Source organism: Triticum aestivum, chromosome 7B (genome assembly GCF_018294505.1).
Source record: "Triticum aestivum cultivar Chinese Spring chromosome 7B, IWGSC CS RefSeq v2.1, whole genome shotgun sequence".
Classification (NCBI taxonomy): Eukaryota; Viridiplantae; Streptophyta; class Magnoliopsida; order Poales; family Poaceae; genus Triticum; species Triticum aestivum.
Window position 1 is genome coordinate 346,815,338 of NC_057813.1, and position 19,461 is coordinate 346,834,798.

The window sequence follows — 19,461 nt, forward strand, 5'->3', positions numbered from 1 at the left end:
GGCAAGAAAGATCAATCTAGTAGGCCAAACCAAACTGATAATTCGAAGAGACGTGCAAAGATAACTAATCATACATAAAAGAATTTAGAGAATATTCAAATATTATTCATAGATAAACTTGATCATAAACCCACAATTCATCGGATCTTGACAAACACACCGCAAAAAGAGATTACATCGAATAGATCTCCATAAGAGAGGGGGAGAACATTGTATTGAGATCCAAAAAGAGAGAAGAAGCCATCTAGCTAATAACTATGGACCCGTAGGTCTTTGGTAAACTACTCACAACTCATCGGAGGGGCAAGGATGTTGATGTAGAGGCCCTTCGTGGTCGATTCCCCCTCCGGCAGAGTGCCGACGAAGGCTCCAAGATGGGATCTCGCGGATACAGAAGGTTATGGCGGTGGAAATTGTGTTTTGTGGTGCTCCTGGATGTTTTTGGGGTCCGTAGGTATATATAGGAGGAAAAAGTACGTCGGTGGACGCCCGAGGGGCCCACGAGACAGGGGCGCGCCCTACAGGGGGGCCCCTATCTCGTGGGGTCCTTGGGAGCTTCTTGACTTGCACTCCAAGCTCTCCGGATCACATTCATTCCGAAATCATGCTCCCAAATGTTTCATTCCGTTTGGACTCTGTTTGATATTCCTTTTCGTCGAAATACTGAAATAGGCAAAAAAAACAGCAATACAGGCTGGGCCTCCGGTTAGTAGGTTAGTCCCAAAAATGATATAAATGTGTAAAGTAAAGCCCATAAACATCCAAAAGGGGGTAATATAATAGCATGGAACAATCAAAAATTATAGATACATTGGAGACGTATCACACACCCGATGGGAACAAGCGAACATGAGGCCGCGCTCACGGTGGCTCGGGAGCTGCTACGGTGCAGGCTGCAGGAGAGCGGTCATGGCGTGCTGCTGGAGCGCGTCGCCGAGCTCCTGGATGCCGCAGCTTCAGGGGTGCCTCCTTTCTGCGTCCAGCTTCCACACCTGGCCCCGGGAGGATCATATGGCGGGCCTATCCGTGCCAGTGCACCCTCAGGTGTGCCCCAGGGCTTCATCAACACCACCTCAACCATCGGCACAATGACAAGTTGCACCAGCACCACCCCCGGTGAGCGAGGGCATGCGCATCGCCACCTATGGCTCGGGCGGGCCGCCACCCTATCACCCCCAAGACGGTGCTTCGAGCCAAGCCACGTGGAGTGTGGGGCACTACGGCGAAGCCTTCGGGGCAGCGACCTCGGAGGCTTATGTGCCCCACATGGTGGATCGGGAATACGCATTGGAAGACGACCATGGCTCGTTCCTCGGGCCAGGTTGGGAGGAAGAGACGCTAGAAGCCTAGCCTTTTCAGGATGTTCAAGGAAGCATCACAAACCGCGCTGGCGGCAGCAGCTATCGGGTACCGCTAATTCCTCAGGAGCAAGCTTATGCTAACCATGGGTCGCAGGAAGTTTAGGTCACTACAGCAGAAGGCTGCCCTAGCTCAGCAGCCTCCCTTCCGCCAAGAGGGGCGCACTTGGGGCTGCATGTGAGGGGCCGAGGGCAAGGCCTCTCCCCACGACGCACGGAGCAAGGTGTTCCCCATAGGTAGGCCCCCTGCCGGGGAGGTACCGCAAAGCTTGCCCCCGGCAGAGGACCCGTGGTTGTCGGGGGAACCGTTGTCGTCCCCTTTACCGCGTTGGCGTCGTCCTTGGTTTCTGGTTATTATCAATGGGGGTCAAGGGTGGCTCAAGGCGGGGCCCTCGTCTGGTGATATGAAGCAAGGCCGGTACCTATGAAGAAGGCCCAATGCCTGTGAAGCTCGCCGCCCGTGACACTCTCACGTAATAATGAGTTGGGGCTGTACACGCCCCGGAGTCTCCGGAGAGACGCCCTCGGGCCTCAAGGGCTCCCTCCCATGCCCAGTGGCAGCACTTAACTCCGCGCTGGTGAGAAGACGTCGAAGACTAGACTAGGTACCGGACGCGGCCTTTTGCCTTTTGCCTCCCTTTCTGTGGTCGAGCTTCCTTGCTTCAGATTTAAGTTGAAGTTGAATTTGCATTTGCGTATGTGCGGGGAGGGGTGTCTTGTCTCGTTCGTGTGTTCTCTTGCGTTTTGGTTTCTGCCTTGGTCCGGAGTTTGCACCAGCTGCCTCCACCTCGCGAGCCTCTCACGGGCAGGTCTGGGCTCAGCGCACACTCGCATGCCGTCCTATGGCCAGCACTCGCTCTCGCGAGGCTCTCACCACATGGTCGGCAGGTCCCCAGAGGACCCTCGAAGAATCACAGCCTCGCAAGCCTACTCAAGGCTCTCTCGGGCTAAAGGTAAATCACAGCAACTAACCCATCGCAGGGCCCGTAACATCATGCAGACGCGCATTCAGCATCGTTCCTAAAAACATGTGTGCAACAATCCTTTTTACATGAGGGGCTTCCCCTCCCAAAATGCTCTCACAACCTTCAGGGCCACGCCCGAGCTTTTTCTGCGCAGGATAAAGAGCAGGGGGACACAGGATCAGTCAGACATATCGCTCACCGCATCCTCTTGGTCGCCTCCGGAGGCAACACTGGCGGCGGTGTCGCTATCACTGGCATCACCATCACCGTCATTGGCGTCATCTTCGCCACCTTTCACCACGTCATCTTCATCCGCGGTGACTATCACCCCGCCATCATCAGAAGCGAAGTCCCTAACGAGTGCATCCACGTTGTCCTCTACCCACCTCGCCAGGTCGCCTCGAATGGCCACGGGAAACGAAGCAATGATTGCGTCGAAGTCGAAGTGGGGATCTATGTCCTGAAGATGGATGAAGACGGGGGAGAATGCACGCCCGAGTAGGCTGTGGTTCCTCTCCTCGACAAGCTGGCGAGCTCTCTTAGAGCGATTCTCCAGATGCGTTACCACGTCAGTGAAGAACTGGAGATGGCCAGCATAGTTGGTCACGTGGGGTTGTGGAGCATTCGCATCGCAGATATTGCCTAGGGCCGTGTTGGCCCTATCCCTGAGCGCTTGGAGCATGGGGCCATGCATGTGCTCCAGCGTCTGCCGCTGGAGAATTTCTTCTCTGTTCTGCCGCGCAGCAGACTCAGCATCGCCAACCCACCGTTGAAGAAGAAGCAGCTGTGCACGGGAGGATGCCAACTCAGTCTGCGCCAAGACTAGGGCGGTTGCGGTGGCATCCGTGTGCTGCGTTGCTTCAGTCAGCTTGGACCTGAGGGTGGCGGTCCTTCCGTAGCCTCAGCCTCAATCAGCTCCAGCCTCTGGTCATGCTCGCGCACAAGATCCGTGCAAACCTCCGCCATGCGGCGGTCGACCTCGTCTTGGATTCGAGCCTCCCCCGCGCTAACATCATCCTCCGCCTGGGAAACCTGGCGCTCCCTCGTCTCCAACCGCTCAAGGTCAAGGTTACGCTCGGTGGCCTCCTGCGTCAGCGCTTCCTCCCGCCTCCGAAGCTCCTCCTCTTCGACAGGCATCCCCTTCAGCGACGCAAGGGCGGCCTAGCGCAGCTCCACTTGCTGCTCCAGGGAAGTGCTCAGGCTTGGAGCTCCCACACGCGCATCTTCGCGACCTCGCGCCATTGGTCTGCTTCTCGAGCCTCCTCAACAGCTCGGGAGTAGGCCTTTCGCGAGGTCGCAAGGGATACTTCGGCTTTCGCGTTGTCAACCTCGCGCTGATAACGCGCAAGGTTGACTGCCACCTTCAGCTTGCGCCGCTCCTCAACCAGCCGCAGGCCTTCAGCTTCAGGGCACGCGTCCACGTCCGCGAGCTCTCCACCAAGCTGGCCCATCGCGTCCATCGCCTTCTGGAGGAACTCTTGGCGAATGACGCTGTGCTCCCGCGCTCGCTTGAGTACTTTGTCGATGTCGTCCTACGCCGCCGGTGTTGGTGGTGGGCCTTGAAGTGGTTCGCCCCCTCTCGGCAGGGGGCTGGGGGCTGGCGCCCCCACGATCACCGGACGGGCTCCGCAAGGGACCCTGGCCGGCCCAGATCCATCCCCAGGAGAAGAGCCAAGGACTGACTTCAACCATTTGCCGTCCACGTTCAGAGGAGGAGCCCTGGGCAAGCTGGTCGTGCCCCGGGCGAGGTCACGAAGGAAGGACGGGAAGGGCACAGGCTCAAGGCACCCTGCGGGCCGGCTCACTTATCTGGCCGGACTCGCGTCAGGGGTAGCACGCAAGCTCGGGATGCTCAAGGCCAACAATGGAGGCAAGGCCGGAGGAAGTTACTTCTTGGCAGACTCCGCAGGCTTGGCAGGAGGGATCCTAAAGGGCTACAGCCAGGAAAGGGGCTATCGATTGAGGAACTACAAGAATGAGGTACTTACTCATCTATGGCGAAGTACTTCCTGTGCTTCAACGGTTGGCAGGGGCGCTCGCTGCCACTCGAAGACTCCTTCCTGTTGTGGTGGGCGTCGAAATCTATGCGGAACCGACCTAGGCGCTCAACATGAGGGCCGGCGTGAGGCACGGATGAAGAAGTGCTCAGGCAACCAACCTTAGTGGCCCCGAGCTGGGAGGAGCGATCAGACACCGCTTCCTTATGACCTGCTGAGGCCTCGGGGGCTCCGGCCTCGGGAGTCGCAGGTCGCGTCTCCACATCAACAACCGCCTTAGGGCGGGCTTCATAAGCTCCGAAGGATGACGCTTCGGGAGCCCCGTGCGACGTCGGCACCACAACACCAGAGCCTCCAGCTTCAAGCGATGCTTGCCTCCCTGCACCAGCTCCTGGGGCAAGATCGGTGTTGGCGACGGGGAAGGGAGCCACGGCGACGGGATTCTTGCGAGGCCCCACGAGGCCGGCCGGGCGCAACCCCCATTTGTCGAAGTGAGGCATCTGCCTCACGAACTCGGCCCCGCCCGAGCAGAGATACAGGAGGCTGCCCCCGTGCCGGATATCGCCCGGCGAGGGGTCGCCAGCCAAGACCTTCAGCACCTTCTTCAGCGTTTTGGGTGCCAGCTCTGTCTCCTGGAGCCTCATGCGGTCCTGATATCCAGTGAGGGCCCTCATTGGTCGGGAGTGGCGCTAGAGAGGAGCAACACGACACTGAAGGAACTCCTTCACCACCCGGGGCGCAGTCACATCGAGCTCTCTCAACCTCCATAGTCGGCGCCAGACGAAGGAGAGCCGGGGGCTCGCGAGCCTCTCATGGCCCCATCCCAGATTGGGGATAGCAGGCAATGTCGGATGCGAGAGCAGGGGGCTGGGCACTCCGACATCCACATACAACCACCGCGTCCGGAACCCACTCATGGAAGGTGGAAGACTAAAATCAATCCCTGAGGCAGCCGTCTCTACCACGGCCTGGAAGCTCACGCACCCTGAGCACTGCAAGGGGTCGGTCAGGCGCAAGGAGAAGAAGTGACGCAAGAGGGCAATGGAAGGAGCAATGCCCACCATGGCTTCACAGACTAAGGAGAAGACAACGAGAAGGGTAACGGATTGAGGGTCAAGATGCATCATATGGATCTGATAATGGGAAAGCACCGCACTGAAAAAGGTGGAGAAAGGAGGAACCAGGCCAGCCCACAGGGCGTCAGCGAAGAATCAAACCTTCGTGACGATCCTGTCGACGGAGGCATGGGACACAGGCCAAACCATAGTCTCTCCACACTCGTTGAAGCTGGCGGCGAGCATGGAGCGGACCTTGTCCAAGGCTTCCAGATTGAGCACCAGCGACCGGCCGACGGCGGGCTCGATTGCCGGAGGCAAACTGGATGAGGACACGGGCTTCTTCCCCTTCTCTTTGTTAGTTGGCGCCATGGTGATGGAGGAGGCAGAGCTCAGGTCGGATTGGAAGCGGAAACGGAGGCTCAAGGAAGAAAGGGGAACAGCAAGCACGCGGGCAACAAAGAGGAAATAACTGTGTAAAGCTTCGTAGCCGCCTAGCCAGGCGGATATTTGGGGAGCGTGGGGAAGCGGAGACACCCATGTCCAATCAGTCGCCATGCGTCAACCAAGGCCTCAGGCTGTTGGGGACCGCGGTGCTCCGCACTTGCCCTTTGGCTTCGCTGCTAAGCCAAGTCCGAGTGCGCCTTGGGCCCGGGGGCTACTGTCGGCGTTCTGGGAATGGGGGTCCCCAGACTTGCTTACCTGTAGCCTGCAGCGTGGTTCACCAGCGGCCCAGTACGGCCCGTCTTCATCAACCCAAGTTCAAGACCCTCGCGAGGGGCCAAGCCTCGTGGGGCGGACGACACAAGGCTTCCTCAGGGGCGGCCTCACCAGGCAGGCTCGCGAGGAGGCAGAGAGATCAAGGCAAGGGGTACCTCGCGAGGTGCTCATGACGCAAGCCATGACGATCGAGACCAGGTGGGCGCCAGCCTGCGTAGTGTCCTCGTTTCCTCTTTGGTGCAAAGGGGGCAAGCACAGGCACGGAGTACCGAGGCGTCAAGCAAAGGTTTTCATATTGGTGCAGCGAGACCAAGACCAGAAGGACGGTAAGACGAAGGTCACCGTGGATCCCAAGATGGCGTCATCGCCAGTGCCTTTGGCAGTCGAAGCCCACCTTTAGTCGGGATAGCTTGTACTAGCTGTCCCCTTTCAAAATGGCCGTTGTTGGCCCTCTTCCCGCTCAATATTTGGGAAGAGGACCAGGGCCTCTCTAAATATAGGGCTTGCCACCATAGTAGAGGGGGGGATTCATCCGCATTCCACCACCACAAGAACACCCCTCGCGAGGTTGTTCTTCCTCTGTACTGTTCATCATCAGCCCGAGAGGCAATCCACCACACCACACACAAGAGTAGGGTATTACACCACAACTGTGGCCCAAACCTGTATAAACCTCGTGTCTCGTGCATTGTTCATCGTGCTAGCTTAGAACCGCGGCGAGGTTTTGGGGCGTGAATCGGTAGGGAGATGATCTTCGTGCGCACCCCAGAGTTCAAACCTTAAGGGTTTTGCCGGAACCCGATATCCGACAAAGTTGAACTTAATCAAGTTTAGCTTTGATAAAAACTTTTTTATCATCAACATGATATACCCCCAAAAGAATCATGCAACTACTCGTCATGCAAAACAAACAACTCATATTCATGGATCAAACTTAACAATATATGCATCTTGCAATACTTAGAATCAAAACTTCTGTGGTTATAACTCTTTTTTATAATCCAGCAATATTTTTATTAGTTCTTTATTTAAATAAAAATATCACTAGTAAAATAAATATCATTAATTTCCATAGCAATAAGCATAGTGGAAAATATTACTCTACTTAGCCAAACAAGTTCATGCATTCAACCAGTAACTAAAGCAAGCATATCAAGAATAGTAAAGTAACTGGAAATTAACCAAAGTTATTTATCAAATTTTAAATGCAAATAATAACTCATATTCAAGTAGAAAATCATAGATATTGAAATAACACCATCCAAATTCTGGTGTGGCTTGCCTTAGTGTAGAGGAGGATCACACACCTCTTGGTTTGCTTCAAGACAAGCTTCTCCTTCTGAAAAAGAATTTAAACTACAAAAAGAATTATCAAAACACATTCTGAAAATCACCAGAAATTCTAGACAGCAAGGAAACCTCCACCTTCTGGTGTGCTGCTAGAGCTTTCTGAAACAAAGACAATGCAAAAAGAATCTAATCATTTGGACTTATGGTTTAGAAATGGTGGCTGGTCAAAGTTTAGTCAAATTTCTGAATAAAATTTGAATTAAAAAAAAACCTTGGGGGGAGGTGACGTTGGAAGCGTATAACAGAAATACACCTCCACTCGTACCGCTTCGGGCGCGAGTGGTGAGACCGACAGGTGGGTCTTGCGCATCATGAGAGAGAGGGGGGGGCGAGATCAGAGAGAGCCGGGGCTTCGCTGGAGCTCACGCCGGCGACGAGGGGGTTTGGGGCTAGGCTAGAGGGATAGGATTGAAGCAGGGCTCGAGGCGCACCTCCCCGTACTCGTGGCTTCACGAGAGGTGGACGGAGCTGCTCGCAGTTGAGCTTGCAAGCTATAGTGGTGGACGGGTTTCGCTGGAGAGTTTAAAACGACGGCTAGAGGCGGCTCTCAGGGCTCAACGGTGTCCAGGAAGCATCAGCAGATCCCCAATGCCCACCCAAGCAGCTGCTTGAGCTCGAGAGGCACCGGAGCACGACGGCTGGACTGTAGGGATTGCCGGAGTCCTCTAGTCGGGGCGACGGCCAGAGACCTGCCCGACCGGGCTTCTGCTTGTCTACGTGTTCGTGGAGGTGGTGTGGAGTGGTGCTTGGCTAGAAATCGAGGAGGGGAGCGCTATATATAGCCGGAGCGAGGGGGGAACGTGTCGCCACCGGGGCTCTTTGAACACATGGCGAACGGCGACGAGAAGATCCAATGAGAGGGGGCAAATGCTCAGCGTCAACGTAGAAGCTTGCCCACGCTCGCGGACAAGCAGCGGAGGCGGTTGGGGAAGCGGACAAGTGCATGTGCGCACTGTGGCGTTTTGGCCGTGACACTCCCGTTCTTGCTGCGGCGGCTCTAGCGTCGGCGAGCGCCAGGGAGCGGTCAAGGGTGATGGGTCGGGGCTTGTGGCGCGGTGCGGCAGTCAGCGGCGAGCGCTGGATCAAGCACGCGTGAAACAAAGAGCAAGGCGACAGCCAGAGCGCGTCGAGATGCATGCCAGGCGCCGTGTCCACGCGCGGTCACCAAGCTGGCATGGTCAAAACGACGACCAGGAGCGGCCAAACCTTGTGTACGCTCTTGACCATGCAGTGTTTAGTCCAGGGGAGTTGATGGATCATGCCCAGGCCGACCAGACTTGACTCCACTAAGCTGACAAGTTTCTGTCCAGAAACTTGGTCGCCAAGATTGTCCACCTTCTAGAAGGCCATTAGGGCTGATCTCCTGGGGTTTAGGGCTACTTAGGAGGGTGCTTAAGCTCAAGAAAGATCAAGGCCAAAAGCTCAAGAAAAATGTACTTGCTGTTCAAAGTGCATTTCTGGTCCAAAAGTGAAAAGATTTTCCACGGCAAAAATATTACAAAAAGTGATGTAATATTTTTGCATGGGAACGTGTGCTAAGGTTCTAAGAATATTTAGGATTTATCTCGGATATTTTTGAGCAAGAAAAAATGAGGTTGCTTTGGAGCACAAGCTTCTGAAGTGAGTTTGAGAGAGAGAAATGAATATTTTTCTTTTATGAAAAATATTCATTTCATTATTTTGAGGATTGATCAGAGGAGTAAATAAGATAGGTCACGTGGGTGAAGGTCAAGGATATGCCCAAGTTCCAAGTCCATTTGAAATGATTCAAACTCCAATTCAAACCAGGCCAAAAACCACGATAAAACCCAAGTCTGGAAAAGAGAGAGAAGGCAAGTCCGGAAAGAGAGAGAAGGGAAAAATCTAGGCTCTCACAAGAACCAACCAGCAGAAGAAAGAAGCAATGAAAGGATCCCTCATGGAAATTTTAGAAGAGCCTGTGATGAAGGAAGAGGTGGAGGACACACCCGAAGAAAACCCAATTAAACCCTGCACCAAGTCTTGCTATTCATGTGGAGAAGAAGGACACATCTCCCAGAATTGTCTGAATGGGGATCTAGTAGAATTCCTGACAGAGGAAGTAGAGTATGACCCACAGGAAATAGAAGCCCCGATTAGAACGGAAAAGTCCAGGAAGAGAAATAGATTGGATTCCAGGAAGGACCTGAGTCATATCACCTGTTTCAGGTGCAAAGATTCAGGGCACTACTTCAATGGTTGCCCAAAAAGGAAGCCGAGGACCCAAGGAGGCTATGTGATCATGAGGAAACCTCGAGAGTTGTCATAAGTAATGTGTTTCTGCTCTAGTGAAGCAGGGAACTTTGCTAGGGATTGTCCCAATGTGAAGGAGGCTTGTGCTAAATAGTTGTGTCGAAAAAGAAATATAGTAGTACTAGTTTCTTTTACATTGAGGTGTTGAGTTGAGGCATGTAATGGAAATGCAGGAGATTGTAATAGTTTGAGAATCAATAAAGTTAGCATCGTTGGTACTGATTTGGATTTTATGAGTAGTTACTCTATGAAGAAAGAATTTGACCATTTTTGAGGATATGAAAAATATGGTCTATGGAGGAATTTGTGCATTTCAAGGGTGGTAGTACCCTCTGAGGACCCTTGACCCCTGGAAAAGATAATGATATTCTACGAAGTGGACTTCAGACAAAATAAGTACGAGTTTTATGTCGGTATCTGTGATAGCCCAAGAATATGAAGGGATGAAGTACTATTGGATAAAAAGGAGGTATAATGCTAGGTAATATGGAGAAATTGTAAATCCATGATGAGTCTGAGTAATCACGTCTTAGTTTGGTACCAATAGAAGGAAGGGAGACAATACAATTGGATGGATTTAAGAATGCCAGGAAGTTGGATGTTGGAATAATGATCAGTTGCCCCAATGATGAGTTCAAGGTTTAAAAGTGATGAGATGGGCCATAACCCACAGGCTCCAGGACCTGCCAAGAAGCAAGCACACTCTTGTTGAAGGAAAAAACCTAGAAGACGATATGCCTTTATCAACAAACGATCTTATAGGAGTTACGCAAAACCTGAGAGTTGTGAAGGAATGATAGATGTTTGTTTGGCTTGCAGAATCCATGGATTTATCCGAACTTGGTTCGTTGACAAGAGAAATTCTGCAATGCTTGTGAGGATGACCAAGTGTTAGAATGAGAGATTCTATAAACCATATACAAGGTAATGATTTGGGTTCAGGATGGACTGATCACCATACCGACTTGCTCTTATTATTCGCCTTGCTATGTGGGATGGTAAATCTGAGTGACTTACCTATAGTAGAGAGATGGCAATATTAAGCCAAATTGAACCTTAGAATGGTATGACAATTTTTCCCTTGTACAAGGCAGTTGTTGCCAATCGTAGGACATACGATGAGGTTCAACCCATACCCGTTTTCTGTAGGAGAAACCATAAATTGTTGACCGCCATGAGATATCGATAGTTGTTTAGTATTGGCGCCAGACCTATCAGCAAAGAAGATCCAGTCTCGGAAGAACCTTACCAAGATAAAAGGATACAAGAATTGAGGAAAAAGGTTATGCCCCACCGGAAGAGCCCAGAGAAGGAATTATCCTGAAGATCTGAGAAGATCGACACTGTCAACAATAAGGATGGAGTGTATGAGTTTTGATGGAATCGTATCAATGCTTCTAAGGGTGGTAGCACCCGAGACCCCGGAGACGATCGATGGATTTTGAGAAGACCTCAAACCTAACCTATTTCTTTCTAGCCTCTCCGAATCTCAAGGTCGAGATTCATTTTAAGGGTGGTAGGTTTGTAACATCCTAAAATTCTAAATTTTGGAATGTTATGTTAAATAGATAGTTATGATTGATTGTTTGGTTGCTTGTGTGAACTTGAGTGAAAATTGAAACTTTATGGAAGTTAAATGAGAGGGAATAAAAGGACTTCCCAAACTTTCATTTTGCATTTATGATCTCCATGAATTCAAATTCTTTTCAAATACAAAACTCTAGAGAGAAGATGATACGACTTCTTCCATTTAATTAAAAGAAAAAGGGTTTTGAAAAGATTTGAATTTCATTTGGAAACATTTTCAGTTCAGAAACTTTAAGCAACTCAATGATGTTCATGAGAGAAGATAAAATGACTTCTTCAAAACATATGAAATATGAGTTGAAAGTTTCAAATAATTCAAATTTAAAGTCCCTTTGAAATTATTTTCAATTTGAGTTATTTGGGTTTTATTCAAGTTATTTTTCTCCAAAAATAAAATATATGGAAAATAGGGTAGAATGATTCCCTGCAATAGAAAATTGGAGAGAAATAAATTTGAAATTATTTTGGTATTTTTAAAATGATTTTATTGGATTTTATTGCACCAGTAGCACTGTTTGCGTTTTTTAACATTTTGTTGATTTTATTTCAAGCTAGAATAAAGTGCACGTGGTAGAAAATATTTTTCTGAAAATTTTAATATATAATATGCCTATGTTATATTTTTATTTTATTTGCTTTTATTTATTTTTGGTGTCTGCAAAATGTTTTTTAAAAAAATTCTCTTCCGCCGACTGGGCCGGCCCAGCTCCAACTGGGCCAGGCCAAAGCCCAGCCCAGCGCGCCTCCCCTCTCCTTCCCCGAGCGGGAGTCTCGCTCGGGCATGCCGCCACGCCGCCATGGGAGGCCGTGCCGCCTCCGGCCTCCTCCTTCCCCCTCCTCCACGCACCCGAGGCGCCCCCTTTTTAAGCTGCGCCCTCGACCCCCTCTCCCCTTCGCATCGCGCTGCCGCCGCCGCTGGTGTCCACCACCGCTGCTGATGCCGCATTTCACCGCCGCCGCTGCCGCATCTCACTGCCGCTGCCGCATCTCGCCGCCGCCGCCACACCTTGCCGTTCGTCGCCGCCCGCACTTCACGCCACCGCCGCCCGTGCTTTGCCCCGCTGCCACGTGAAGCCGCCGCCGCTGAGCGCCATCGCCGGAGCCCGCGCTGTCTTGCCGGAGCACGTCGTAGTCGTTGCCGCCGCGGTTTTTCTCACCGAACCGACCGAACCAATAAAACCGTCGAACCTTAGATCGGTTTTTTTTGGTTTTTCTTTAAATCTCGGTTTACTAGTTATTTAGCGAACGATTCGTCATTTAGACTTCTATAGCGAATGGTTTCATCGATTCGGTTTCTGTAGCGAGCGTTTGCTCGATAGATTTTTTTTTAATTTTTCTTTTTAATTTCTGCCAGGGACTTATCCGTAGTTTTATATTTGCACATTAGCCCCTGGTTTTCAAACGATCCCTACTTTTTGCTCGTTTATCCAAATTCAACGAAGCCAACGCCCACTTCTTTGTTATGATCTCCTCTATCTAGATAAACAACTTAAACATATTTTTGAAAGTTTAAAATTTGATTTCAAATAGATTTAAATTCAAACTTCTTTTGTTCATAACTCGAGTTTTATAACTCCGATTTAGTTGATTCTTTTTGCAAATCAAAGCTCTTGACTTAAACTTTTTGATAAGGCCAAATTCAATCAATTTTGCTCCTGTTAGAAATTGTGTTCTGTTGCAAGAGTTAATTGCTTGTTTTCGAAGTTTTCCGAGATCTTTTCTTCAAATTTTATGCTTGAGTGCTTATGTATGCAATTGCTTACTCTCGATAGATTGAATGGAGTGTGACGAATAGAACTATCAGGAATTATGAGTGCAAATCATCTTCATTAACAGTACAAGGCAAGTTCACACTTTGATCATATTTTTCATACCTAGTTTTGATGCACTAGTTTCAACCCTCAAACATTGCATGAGTAGGTTTGGTAACATGTGGGTACTGTGAAGTAGTTGATGAGGTAGGAACCTATTGTATTTATTTCAAACCTTGGGATTTACTTCTATGTTATGCTTATACTGCTATGCTATGCTCGTAGACTTGGATTGATTGAGTGTATCCATGACAGATGTGAGAGTTGTTATTAATGGTTAACTTAAGGTGGCTACTTTAACACACATCTGGGTGGAATGGTTGGGGCAACCTGGAGCACCCAGTGGTTTGCCCGGGCACCTAGTGCTTGCCCAAGGGAATCCCAAAGTACCCATGTGATTACCCTATGGAATGCCACCCAGGCTCAAAGGGATCATAAGATTATTCGTGCTAGAAACTTCCGTGTGCAACCACAAGCCATTATGGGCTCTGGCTTAGTTGAGTAAGTTGCGTGAGCTCTTGAAGCGGTAGACTAGCAGATGTAGAGGGATGTAGGTGGTACTGTCTACCCGGAGTAGGGAGTTAATGCTTCAGAAAGACTATGTCATCCGATCATGGATGTGGTAGAGTCTTGTAGGGAAAAGTGCGCAAACCTCTGCAGCGTGTACAAACTAATCATGATTAGCCGTGTCCTCGGTTATGGACATCTTGAGTATCTGGTACTTGAATTATTGATTTTCTCTCATCACGTTACTTAATTAAATTGTTGGGTTATTAATGATTTTTGGCATTAAGTTGGAGGAACCTTCTCAATATTTTCAACCAACTTGGTAGTTAAATAAAATTTATTCTTTTGTTGTAGGGAAAAACTAGCTTTATGGAATCCTAAACTTAGAGCCTCCATCAGCAAAATATGCATGTAGTGACAACTATTATTCATTATTATCCTATGGTGTGAATTTGCCAGTACATTCAATGTACCGCCCTACATGGCTGCAACGTCTCATGTTGCAGGATTCTTACGACGAGTAAGTGATACGTTAGGGTTACGATTTCTACACTCAACTTTGCTATTGGTGTTGATGGGAATCCACAACCTTGTTGTTACTTCCGCTATATGGATTGAGGTAATAGTATTTACTTTACTTTATACATGTGATTTACCTCTGTTATAAATCCTCGAGTACTGTGTGTGTCATCATACAGATCCAGGGATGACACTTAAGCACAGAGACTTGACTGTCTGAGGTCGGGTCGCTACATGTCTTCTCAATGTTATCAATTCTCTCCAGTGCCTTTCCAAAGCTGGCCATGACGTCTTCCACCTGTTGACTCAACATTTGCTGAAATTTATCATGAAGCTCCTTCTTCGTCATGTTCTCCCAGTCAATCTTGTCAGCTTATGGTCCTGCCATGGTTATTAGTAATAGAAATAAATAAAAATATAATCCTACAGACTGCTAGAAAGTGGCGGTGTGTCACAAATCCATCAAGCAAATCTCAAATTCTTACCAGTTCTTACCCAACAGCAGGTGGTGATCAACAACCGTTGTAGTCAAAACTCTCAATGCTTGGATAGAGCGATTACCAAGGAGAGTTAAATGCACGACGTAAATGTATGTGGATTTGGGAAGGCTTATAATATGGTAGCAAAAATGGTAAGCAATAATCAATTCAGAGATGCAAAGTTGAATAAATGCTCAATGATGGTACTGTGTTGGTCCTAGGGTAGACCGTGCTAGAGACTCGAGCCTAGAACACTAACAAAATCACGACGCTGCACGTAAACAAGGGAGGATCATACTCCAATCTCTTTTTTTCACCTTTTTTTCACTTTTTTCCTCTCTTTTTTGCTCTGCAACAAAACTTTTCGAAGAAGTGTGCAAATGGTCTAAAAACTGCCTAGCCAGAATTTTCCAGACTTACTTTTTTTCAAACTGGAACTATTTTTCTACTGCGGGTAGCACTAAAGTTAGGGACTCTGACTTGGTCACGACTCAGAGTATGGCATGATCTGGAAATCAAAAACAAAGGAACAAATACTGGACTCGGACTAGGACTGGTGGCGGAGATGAATCTGGTGGAAACTCGGACTGGTGGTGGATATATGTAGGGCGGTGAAACATGGACTGGTGGCGAATCTGATGGAAGTGGACTCGGATTATCGTGATGGCGGTGAATATGTGGTATATGGCAGCGGTGATGACGATGGTAGTATATGGCAGCGGTGATGACGATGGTGCGGCGGCGGCATGACAACTTGTGAACAGAACTCCAAACTCTAAAGGACTAGACACTAAGACCAGAACTAGACACGAAGATGCAATCGCAAATTCAACAATGCAAAACCGTAAAAAGATTATGCAAAGGCTCAGATTGGTTCAGATATGATGAACTAACCCTAATTTTTTTGGCTTTTTCATGGACTGTAGGTATGAAGATCATACTCGATCTAAACTATGAAAAACTGTAAAATCTCACCGAGCAACCTAGAAATCTGATACCACTTGATAGAGCAAAGGTGTCCCGTCTTTCGATGAGATGGTGGCTATCGTTTTTGATGGAGTAGACTTTGATGATCCGACTACGAACGTGCAAGGACGTCGCGCCTTAGTCGCTAAACCAACTCCGAGAGGTTATTGACCATGCCAGAGCACGATCAACCTGACCACGAGGGTCTATTTCCTACAAACAAACGAAGAACAAGCAAGAAACTGAAATTACAATCTGGATATTGTGAATAAAAGAGGAACGCTTTCTTGATCAAGGTGGGGTTTTGTGACGTCTTGGTCTGGTCATTGAACACAAACGAAGTACGCGAAGTTGCAGCTATGGCGAACTTTTAATCTAAACAAAATCCAAAGTCTAAACAATGTCCTAAGGGCTGTATATATGGAGGAAGAGGGGGGGATTTCGTGGCCGTTGGGGAAGGGGTCCGAAACCAACCCTATCTCTTGTTTCCCCACACACATGGACTCTAAAAACAGCCTATACTCTAGTATTTCAAAATTACATGCGCCTGGCCCAATCATAAGGCGACGCAACATCTATAATAGCCTCTGAAGGAAATTTAGGAAGTGGCATCTTGTATATTTAGTCCAAGCCTTCATACACTCATTATGGTGGCTTCAAAGTCCTGAAATCATCACTTGAAACTCCAATCTTGTTTCCCTTGTGCATACCATCATCTCCATGCTTGATCTTGCACAAGTGATCATCCCTCTTGTCCATGCTAGGCCCTTCATTTCTAAGCAAAACAAACGTATCCAATTTAGGAAGCATCATATTGTCATGAACATTAGAATCATTACCAAGAAACGGAAGTACTGGATAATTAAATTGGTGTGCGCGAGCTCTAGTAATTGGTCCAGTATATGTAGCAGTAGGGGCTGTGGGTGTAATAATGGTATTGATGTCCTCATCAGTACTAGTTCATCCTCAGCCCCTCGTGAGGCCAATTCACCACAAAGCAGGAGTAGGGTATTGATAACCCACAAGTGTAGGGGATCGCAACAGCTTTCGAGGGTAGAGTATTCAACCCAAATTTATTGATTCGACACAAGGGGAGCCAAAGAATATTCTTAAGTATTAGAAGTTGAGTTGTCAATTCAACCACACCTGGATAACTTAGTATCTGAAACAAAGTATTTAGTAGCAACGTAGTACGATAGTAATGGTAACAGTGGCAAAAGTAAAGATAATAGTTTTGTAGTAGTTGTAACAGTAGCAACGGAAAAGTAAATCAGCGAAGCACAATATGTGAAAAGCTCATAGGCATTGGATCAGTGATGGATAATTATGTCGGATGCGATTCCTCATGTAATAGCTATAACATAGGGTGACATAGAACTAGCTCTAGTTCATCAATGTAATGTAGGCATGTATTCCAAATGTAATCATACGTGCTTATGGAAAAGAACTTGCATGACATCTTTTGTCCTACCCTCCCGTGGCAGCGCAGTCCTAGTGGAAACTAAGGGATATTAAGGACTCCTTTTAATAGAGAACCAGAACAAAGCACTAGCACATAGTGAATACATGAACTCCTCAAACTATGGTCATCACCGAGAAGTATCCCGATTATTGTCACTTCGTGGTTGTCGGATCATAACACATAATAGGTGACTATAGACTAGCAAGATAGGATCAAGAACTCACATATATTCATGAAAACATAATAGGTTCAGATCTGAAATCATGGCACTCGGGCCCTAGTGACAAGCATTAAGCATAGCAAAGTCATAGCAACATCAATCTCAGAACATAGTGGATACTAGGGATCAAACCCTAACAAAACTAACTTGATTACATGGTAAATCTCATCCAGCCCATCACCATCCAGCAAGCCTACGATGGAATTACTCATGCACGGCGGTGAGCATCATGAAATTGGTGATGGAGGATGGCTGATGATGACGACGGCGACAAAACCCCCTCTCCGGAGCCCTGAACGGACACCAGATCAGCCCTCCCAAGAGAGATTAGGGCTTGGCGACGGCTCCATATCATAAAATGCGATGAAACTTTCTCTCTGATTTTTTTCTCCGCAAGACGGAATATATAGAGTTGGAGTTGACGTCGGTGGAGCATCAGGGGGCCCACGAGACAGGGGGGCGCACCCAAGGGGGAGGGCGCGTCCCCACCCTTGTGGACAGGGTGTGGGCCCCATGGCCTTGATTCTTTCACTACTATTTTTTATATTTTCCAAAAGTTATCTCCATGGATTTTCAGGTCATTATGAGAACTTTTGTTTTCTGCACAATAAACAACACCATGGCAGCTCTGCTGAAAACAGCGTCAGTCCGGGTTAGTTTCATTCAAAGCATGCAAGTTAGAGTCCAAAACAAGGGCAAACGTGTTCGGAAAATTAGATACGTTGGAGACGTATCAATTCCCCCAAGCTCAAACCTTTGCTTGTCCTCAAGCAATTCAGTTGATAAACTAAAAGTGATAAAGAAAAAACTTTTACAAAATCTATTTGCTCTTGTTGTTGTAAATATGTAAAGCCAACATTCAAGTTTTCATCAAATATTATGAACTAACCATACTCACAATAACACTTAGGTCTCACAATTACTCATATCAATGGCATAATCAACTAGCGAGCAATAATAATAAAACTCGGATGACAACACTTTCTCACAACAATCACAATATGATATAACAAGATGGTATCTCGCTAGCCCTTCCTGAGACCGCAAAACATAAATGCAAAGCACCTTTAAAGATCAAGGACTGACTAAATATTGTAATTCATGGTAAAAGAGATCCAGTCAAGTTATACCCAATATAAATTGATAGTAATGAATGCAAATGACAGTGTGCTCTCCAGCGGGTGCTTTTTAATAAGAAGGTGATGACTCAACATAAAAGTAAATAGATAGGCCCTTCGCAGAGGGAAGAAGGGATTTGTAGAGGTGCCAGAGCTCGATTTTAAAATAGAGATGAATAACATTTTGAGCGGCATACTTTCACTGTCAACACAACAACTATGAGATGGCGATATCTTCCATACTACATGCATTGTAGGCGGTTCCCAAACAGAATGGTAAAAGTTTATACTCCCCCACCACCAACAAGCATCAATCCTGGCTTGCTCGAAACAACGAGTGCCTCCAACTAACAACAGCCCAGGGGGAGTTTTGTTTAATTATTTTGATTTGCTTTGATCTTTATGATCATGGGACTGGGCATCCCGGTTACCAGCCATTTTCTTGTGAATGAGGAGCGGAGTCCACTCCTCTTGAGAATAAACCACCTAGCATGGAAGATACATACAACCCTAGTTGAAACATGAGCTGCTCAAGCATACAAAACAGAATTTCATTTGAAGGTTTGGAGTTTGGCACATACACATTTACTTGGAACGGCAGGTAGATACCGCATATAGGAAGGTATGGTGGACTCGTATGGAACAACTTTGGGGTTTATGGAGTTTGGATGCACAAGCAGTATTCCCGCTTAGTACAGGTGAAGGCTAGCGAAAGACTGGGAAGCGACCAACTGAGAGAGCGACAATAGTCATGAACATACATTAAAATTAATTTACACCAGGCACAAGCATGAGTAGGATATAATCTACCATGAACATAAATATCATGAAGGCTATGTTGATTTGTTTCAACTACATGCGTGAACATGTGCCAAGTCGAGTCACTCAAATCATTCAAAGGAGGATACCATCCCATCATACCACATCATAATCATTTTAATAGCATGTTGGCACGCAAGGTAAACCATTATAACTCATAGCTAATCAAGCATGGCACAAGCAACTCTAATCTCTAAATGTCATTGCAAATATGTTTACTTCAGAATAAGCTGAATCACGAACTATGAACTCATCAT